This window comes from Carcharodon carcharias, chromosome 6 (genome assembly GCF_017639515.1).
Source record: "Carcharodon carcharias isolate sCarCar2 chromosome 6, sCarCar2.pri, whole genome shotgun sequence".
Taxonomy (NCBI): Eukaryota; Metazoa; Chordata; class Chondrichthyes; order Lamniformes; family Lamnidae; genus Carcharodon; species Carcharodon carcharias.
In genome coordinates, this window is record NC_054472.1 from 69,130,190 (window position 1) to 69,138,795 (window position 8,606).

Here is an 8,606-nt window from a genome sequence, read left to right on the forward strand (position 1 = left end):
TTCTCAACAGCAACTATAAATGGGTTTTCAACTCCAAATCTACCTCTACACTGACTGCTGAGGTAATCCGCGCTACTCTTCTATTGGATACTACAGATCATGTGATCTTCCTTAACAAAGATTATTCTTAAAAAGGTACATTACACACTAAACAAAACCATAATTACTACACTATTATAGGTTAAATTTTATTTTCTCCAGCGACAAAATGTAAATAACCACTGATTCACCACCAAATTTGGTGGAAATGAAAGGGCTAAACATTAAAATCTAGAGTATAGAACTAGGTGGACAGAGATGAAAAGCAACTACTGGGCTGCATCCCCACTGCTTTCTGCAGACCAGTTGCATCCTGAAAAACTGCACCTACCATATAGGGCAAGCACACAGTAATAAACTGCACATAAAGGACACAGCCTCTTTCACATTTTTTGGCATTTGCACTGCAAGAGCACTGTAGAAGAGTTGCGCATTGGTTGCTGTGTGAAGGTATGCTGGGGTAGGATGGGGGTGTGTAGGGGTGAGGACAAAAGAAATGCACAAATGCTTCAGATTGCAGGCCCATTAGGTGGGTCCTCAAAGTTATGGTCGCATTCCTGAAAATCACGACTTAATGGATCATAGGTTCCCATAGGAATCAATGTTAAAGCTGGAGTTAGGTTCCTATGGACATTTCCAACCCAGAAGAAAATGTACAAGTTGAAATATCGTACCACATGTGCAGCACAGTGCATTCCTATCTGAAACAACTTACACAAAAAAATCAAAGTACAAAAGAAATACTGTATAAATTCAAGTTAGATAGCACTCACCAGTCTCTTTCTTAGGCAGTGCCTTGGGTTCGGGGATGACTTGGGACCCAGTGAGCTGGAGTGGAATCGAGATGGCTGTTATGTCCAATGAGCAATCGCCACACTCCGCCACATGTGGGCAGTGTTGCTTGAAGGGTCAGTTAGATGAGTCGCTTGGGGGTTTTTGCACTTTCTCCGCCGCCTTAACTTGACCTCTGCATGTTCGGTGCCTTCCCAAATTAACCCTCTCCCGTTTTGGATGGTCAAGTTGGAAATGTTTGACCCCATCAGGGATGCTTCAAGGACAACCCGGAAGCATTTCAGTGGAGGTGGCTTTGGGTGATTTAGTGCCTTGGTGCTGGGCATGTTGGCTTGGGGGAAGAACTTGCAGTTGCACTGCCTTTCTTGCCACTGGATTTGGAGGATCTTTCAAAGACTCTGCTGGTGCTCTTGCCTCAACTGCTGCAGATTTGAACAAGGGTCAGACTTGCGGGCTCCAAAATCAGCCTCCTGAAAGGTACATCCTTTTTCACCCAAACAATCCCAAGACAAGGAAAGCAGTTTTACTTGTGTACATGTAGCAAATGCCTTTCTCACAGACTTCAAAATGGCTTCTGTGCCTCACTCACGCAGGTGAACCTGGGGCTCCAAAATTCAAATCACCTTGCAGTGTCAAGAAAGTGGCCTATTCTTCACAGAAATGAGCACCCCAGGCTTCACCTTCTTACTTGCAAAAGAAAAACAAAGTTCCCTCGATTGCAGGGAAACAACTCACTTTCTTGACAATGGCACCAATTGGATCACAGGTCCTGACATCACATCAGGGTCAAACAATGAGCCAACATACGATGACGATGTGCAACGTGTGCAATGACGACACCAATGCCAACATAAAAACAAAAGCCACAACATAAATTGAAGAAACAGGCCCTAAAGAATAAACGACTTTAAAATGACAGTAAGCGGAGCAACTTAAAAGCAAGGAATTAGTGTTACACCTTCATTAAAAAAAAACTTCAGGCAGATAACAGCCATACGTTCAGCCAACATTTATCCCTCAACCAAGAGCAGTCATACATACTGTTTAGTCATTTATTTATTACTGTTTGAGGGACCTTGCTATGTATTAACTAGCTGCCATATTTCCCCACAACACACTTCATCGGATGTAAAGCTGCTTGAAGGGTCTCACGCTTCTCAAACATAATATGTAAATGCAAACTGTTTCTTCCTTTTTATTGCAAGAAGCCAGGTAGCCAGTCCTCAAATTAATAAGCAGTGACAAACTGTAAGAATGCTTTCTTCCACTCAAGTGTTGTGGTTTTAATTACAATTTGTTATCCCAGTTTTCAGTGTAGCTACTGACTCCATTGAGAGGGCATCTAAAGCTGGCATTTCTCTTACAGGAGGGCAATCAGGAAGCTGCTGGAAATGACAAACTTGGCAGAACTGGGTCAAAATAATTTTCTTGGGGTTCTGCTGGTTTCCCACCAGAACAATTAGAGAAATTAATGGGACTAAGTGATGAAGAATCTCCTGGGCCTAATTATTGGCATCCTATTGGCAGCTGAAGATTTTTGATCTTCCAGACTTCCTTAGATTCTAGAACAGCTCTAGGGATTGGAAGATAGAGAACATAACCCTGCTAATTAAGGATATTAAAGAAGGGAATGAGAAAGCAGGGAACCTTGGACAAGCAACCCCGACATTAGGCAACATGCTAGAATCTAAAATGAGGGACATGGTTACAGAGCCCTTAAAAAATTATTATTATGCAGAATCTGCACTGATTTATGACTGGGCAATAGTGTTTGACAAATCAGCCAGTTTCTTTTTGAAGATGTAGGATAAGGGGTAAACCAATGGATGTTCTATATTTGGATTTTCACTGATGAATCAGAACAGTTGCTTGAAAGCAGAATTAATAATCAAAACTGATGAACTTCTTCAACTTCAGTTCAATCTGAACAACATGAAGGATGAGATGCGCAGTATAGAAGAGCAAATCCAGGCTTTAAAAGCAGAAAAGGTGGATTCTGCAGAAGAGAGATTGAAGATCTAATGAATGAATTGAGAGAGTCTATGGAGCAGTCAGTGATCATGGAAGAAAGATTCCGTAAAGAACTGAAATGAAGTTGTTAAACTTATACAAGAGTTCTGCAGATAACTATGAAACAAAAGCAACTCAGCTTACCGGAGTTGTTGCTGCGCTGAATGCGAAGATTCATAAGCTCGAAAAACAATTGGAAAAGAAGAAAGCTATCAAAAATTTGACCAAAGTTGTGAAACAAGTGGGGGTGAAGGTCCCATTGTTGAAACATGAACTTCCATATGCATCATGGCAAGTCATATGAAGAAAGCGAAAAACACTATGGAGACAAACATCCACTCAAAAAAAAAAGTGCGATAAATCAATAACTATCACCACAACTGCCGCATCGACAAAGAGCAGTTCAATACCAAGGAATGGAAAAGGAGGTTAAAAAGAAACCCTGATGCCAGAATAACCTCCAAATCAACAGTTTACTTGCAACAACAGAGCCTACCACTTCTCAAACAGTAGTGCAAATGAGATCTGGGAAGGATACAAGATCCAGACTCCCTGAACCTCTGAACTCAAAAGACTTGAAGGAGGGAGATAGGGTAGTAATAACAAAGTAAATACATGGGATAAACTAGAATAACTTAAAACACATTGGATGAAGACTTTGTGGGGGGGCAGGAGGAGGTGTAATATAAGGGTCTGGCACATATAGGGTTAATAAATACATATTAACCAGCTTAAGACTATGAAGGTTTCAATAAGACCTACCGAAAGGTATCCAACACCCAACACCAACATTCTCAAGAATACTTGCCTGGGCTAAAGTGTTTCAGCTATGAAGAGAGACTGGATAGGCTGGGGCTTTTGTCCTTAGAGCACAGAAGGCTGAAGGGGGACCTGATAGAGGAATACAAAATTATGAGGGGCATTGGTAGGGTAGATAAGAACCTTTTCCTCTTAGCGGAGGTGTCAATAACTGGGGGGCATAGAATTAGTGTAAGGGGCAGGAGGTTTAGAGGGGATTGGGGGAAAAATGTTTTCACCCAGAGGATGGTTGGAATCTGAACACATTGCTTGAGGGGGTGGTAGAGACAGGAGCCTTCACAATTTTTAATAAGTATTTAGATGAACACTTGAAACGCCACAGCATAGAGATTATTACAATAAACCTTGGCCCCTGGGATTAGGGGAATCGAGGACTGGTTAATGGACAGAAAACAGTAGAAATAAATGAGTTTCTTTCCAGGTTGGCAGACAGTAACTAGCAGAGTTCTACAAGGATAAGTACTTTGGCCTCAGCTATTTACAATCTATATTAATAACTTAGATGAGGGGCCTGAGTATAATGTATCCAGGTTTGTTGATACAAACTTTGGTGGGAAAGTAAGCGATGAAGCATCTGCGAAGGGATATAGACAGGCTGAGTGAGTGGTCAAGAACATAGTGAATGCAGGACAATATGGCAAAGTGTGAAGCCATCTACTTTAGCAGGAAAAAAATAAAAAAGCAGAATATTCTTGAATGGTGAGACACTGGGAAACATGTGCATTCAGAGGGGCCTGGGTGTCTTTGCCCATGATGCAGGTTAACATGCAGATACAAGGAGCAATTAGGAAGGCAATGGTGTGCTAGCTCTTGTTACAAAGGGATTGGTGAATATGTAAAGAAGCCTTACTACAATTGTACAGGGCATTGGTGAGCCCATACCTGGAGTAGTACGTTTAGCTTTGATCTCCTTACTCAAGGAAGGACATACTTAGCCTTGAAGATTCACTAGGCTAGTTCCTGGTATGAGGGGATTGCCCTATGAGGAGAGATTGAGTAGTTTAGGCCTATATTCCCTGCAGTTTAACCAAATGACAGTTGATCTATTTGAAACATGAAAACTTTCAGGGAAATATCAACATAAATGCTAAGGAAATGTCTTCCCTGGCTGCAGAAACTAGGCAGGGTGTCACAGTCTCAAAATAAGGTGTAAATTGGCCATTTAGGACTGAGGTAAAGAGAAATTTCTTCTTAAAGGACTGTGAATCTTTGGAATGCTCTACCCGATAGCTGTGGATGTTCAGTCATTGAGCATGTTCAAGATAACAATTGTTGATGACATTTTTGGACACAAGGAAATTAGGGGATATGAGAATAGTGTGGGAAAGTGGAGTTGAGCTAGATCATTCACCATGAGCAGGTTCGAAGAGCCAAATGGTCTACACCCAGCTCCTATTTCTTATGCTGTTATGTCATTCATCCCTGGTACCATTCTAGTAAATCTGCTTTGTGCACCGCTCTTAGTTCTGCCATCTTTCTTGTGCTCCGACACCTAGAATTGGACATATACTTACATCTTACTTTTTCTGGCATTAAGTGTTTTTTTGTTGATTCAATGTTCATCAAATGAATTTGTTTACAGTTAAAGGCCAAATTTCCTCAAGGGCTCTGCTATAGCTCTGGTGGGAAACTAACAGAACCCCCAAGAAAATGATGCTGGCCCAGTTCTTCCAAATTTCTGTTTCCAGCAAACTTCTGATTGCCTTTCTGAAGGAGAAATCCCCTTGGAATTGCTTTAGGGGTCCTTACAATGGAGTGAGTAGCAACACTGTCAATTCGGATACCAAAATGTAATTAAAATTATTACATTATTTATTTACTTAAATTAATTTCTTTAGGCTGCTCGTTCTCACTAGTCTCCTGGTTTCCATTATTTCCAGAATGTTTTTCTGTTTTCTACTGTGAGGACAGATACAAAATATTTGTTTAATGCCCCTGCCATTTCCTTATTCCCCATTATAATTTCACCTGTTTCTGTCACTAATGAGTTTATGTTTACTTTCACTAATTTCTTGCTAGTTACATACCTATAGAAATGTTTACCATCTGTTTTTATATTTCTTGCTGGACTACTCTCATTCTTTTCCCATATCAATTTCGTGGTTCCCCCTTTGCTGAATCCTCAAATCCTCCCGCTCAGGGTTACTACTCTTTTTGAGAACATTGTATTAGGTGAAAGAACGAGGCTTACAATCTTTAACTCTGCTTGTTACCCAAGGTTGGATCATTTTTTGAGGGTTTTTTTGTGCCTTAAAAAGGACATCTCAAAGTGTTTTGCAGCTGTTATGATCCTGGACCAGACCCCCAAGCTTTTTTGGTAAGATCCGGTTAGGGACTAATGACTTTTTTGTTTAAAGTAGACAAGGTTTGATATTCAAGACACTTGCTCAGAGAATAAAGCCACAAGTGTTCAATGGGTTTTCAACAAACAAAACTATTTCTACAAGCTCAGAAAGATACAACAATTTATACTACCAATCTTATACTCTAACATTCAGGGTTAATAAGAAGTACATGTGAATCAACAAGCAAACTATGGTCGAACGCAGCACCCTGCACACTACATGGCAGATGTGACCAAGACAGAGTCTATGTAGTTCTCAACAATCCAACCAGGCATCAGCAAATACTGAGTCAACCAATCTCTTTGAATCTCTGTCTCTCTCATAAGGGATTCCAGTCGTCACCTTCGAAAGTCTCATCTTGGGATTCTCTCAAGGTCGCTCCAACTCAGATGCCTGGATTTCCAGGTCTGCACTCCAGTGCCAATTCACAGGCACAACTTCAGTTCTTTGGCTGTGCTAAGCAGAGCACTAATGTTCCAAAGGGTTACCTTCGCCCCAAAGACCAGCAGCACAGAGTTACCAACCTTCTGCTGCCTTATTCAATTGCCAGACTTCTCCTGAGCCCACTTTGATGGCCAGGGCTTCTCTTGAGCCCTCTCCACTTAAGGTCTGCCAACCCCAGCCCTTTTTTCAGCTTAGGCCCTCTTTCTCTGTTCCTCTTTCTTCTTAACTGGGACCTCTGCCTGTCCCCTGCCTGGGACTCTTCTAGATTATGGCATTCAGTGCGGTTTGCTCCTGGGTCACATGATTGGAGATTTTATGCCTTTTTTTTTCCAATTTACACAGGTGCAGCGTTGTGAGGATGGTCAAACCTTTTAACTGCCAGATTGTGCATGCGTCACCCACTCCTGACCAGTGCATGCGTAAAACTCCTGAAGCTTGTTGGAATTGTAGTTCCCCATCTCCACCCGACTTTAATTTAAGTCTGGATCTCATGACACAGCCAAATGAAGTATTTTTGAAGTGTAGTTACTGTTGTAATATCAGAAACACGGCAACCAAGTTACACCCAGCAAACTTAATGTAATAATGACCAGATAATCTGTTTCTTTGTGATATTGACTCAGGGATAAATATGGGCCAGAGCATCAAGGATAATTCTCCTGCTCTTCTACAAAACAGTGCCATGGGATCTTTCACATCCATCCAAGCAGGCAGATAGGGCCATGATTTTACATTTCAACTGAAAGATGGCATCTTCAGCAATACAATACTTCCTCAATCTTGATTTTTGTGCTCAAGTCCTGGAGTGGGACTTGAACCCAGAAGCTTCTAATTGAGAAAAGAGTGCACTACCAACTAATCCACAAAGGAATGTATATTTGCTGCAAATTATGTATTGGTTCTTTAAATGCTAACCATTGCTTGTCTACTGTCATATATCTTTTAATGTAGTTTCCAATCTATCTCAATTAACTTGCCCCTATACCTACGTAGTTTGCTTTCACATTTGAGATCCTGGTTCAATCACTTTCAAGCTCAATATAAACTTCTGCCAAATTATGGTTGCTCTTCCCTAGAGACCCCTTTACTACAAAGTTATCCATTAATCCTTTATCATTGCACAATACTAGGTCCAAAATAGCCCGTTTCCTAGTTCACTCCTCAGGATCTAGAAAATATTACATGCACGTTCCATGAACCCAGCCTCCACACTATTACTGCAAATTTGGCTTGTCCAGTGTAAAGATTAGAGTCCCAAGTTACCTTTGTTACATGCACCTCTAATTTCCTGATTTATACTCTGCCATACAATACAGCTAATATTAAGGAGATTTCAGCTATGTCAAGGAACTAGAGAAGCTGGAATTGTTCTCCTCAGAGCCAAGAAGGTTAAGGGAAGATTTAATAAACATGTTCAAAAGTATAAGCAGTTTTTATAAGAGTAAATAGGAGAAACTATTTCCACTGGCAGGAAATCAGTAACCAGGAGCACAGATATAATGTCATTAGCAAAAAAAAGGGTAAATGAGGAGAATTTGCTTACATATAGCAGTTTATAATAACCTGGAATGCATTGGCTGAAAGAATGGTGGAAGTAGATTCAATGGCAAACTTTCATTATGGAACTGGAAAAAAATATATATTGAAAAAGGAAAAGAAAATTGCAGGGCTATGGGGAAAGAGCAGACAAGTGGGACTATTTGGCTGTCTCATCCAATGAGCTGGGAAAGGCTAATTTGGCTTAATGGCCGCCTCCTTTTGCTGCACGACTACGAAGCAATCTTGTGCAATCATTTTAAGATTCAAACAATCTTTTCCAGCATTGGACTTTGCCCTTTGCTTCACCAGAGGCATTGCATTTTTGAGCTCATTTGTCTTAAAATCTCAGGATAAACAAGGCTCCTTTAAAAATTTGAGCCAAGGGAATTTTTGTCTTCCTTTTGCAAAAATTAAAACATTCTGATGTTAGTACAGAAGATACTTTCTCCTTAAAAAGCACTTATTGAATCACAAAACTTCCAAAATAACATATTTTAACCATGTGTTTGCAAAAAACACAATTGAAGCTTTGCAACTTGATGCAAGCACAGGCTTGCTTGTCCAGCAGTTACATGCAAGTCTAAATATTTCTGTACAAGAATTCATAACAGAAATTTG

The 8,606-nt window shown here is 40.6% G+C and overlaps 1 protein-coding gene across 3 annotated transcripts in view; it reads right to left on the reverse strand.

Moving 5' to 3' along the window:
• Positions 1 to 8,606, reverse strand: part of rbbp8 (retinoblastoma binding protein 8) — a 155,035-nt gene that overhangs the window by 95,241 nt on the left and 51,188 nt on the right. The window lies entirely within an intron of this gene.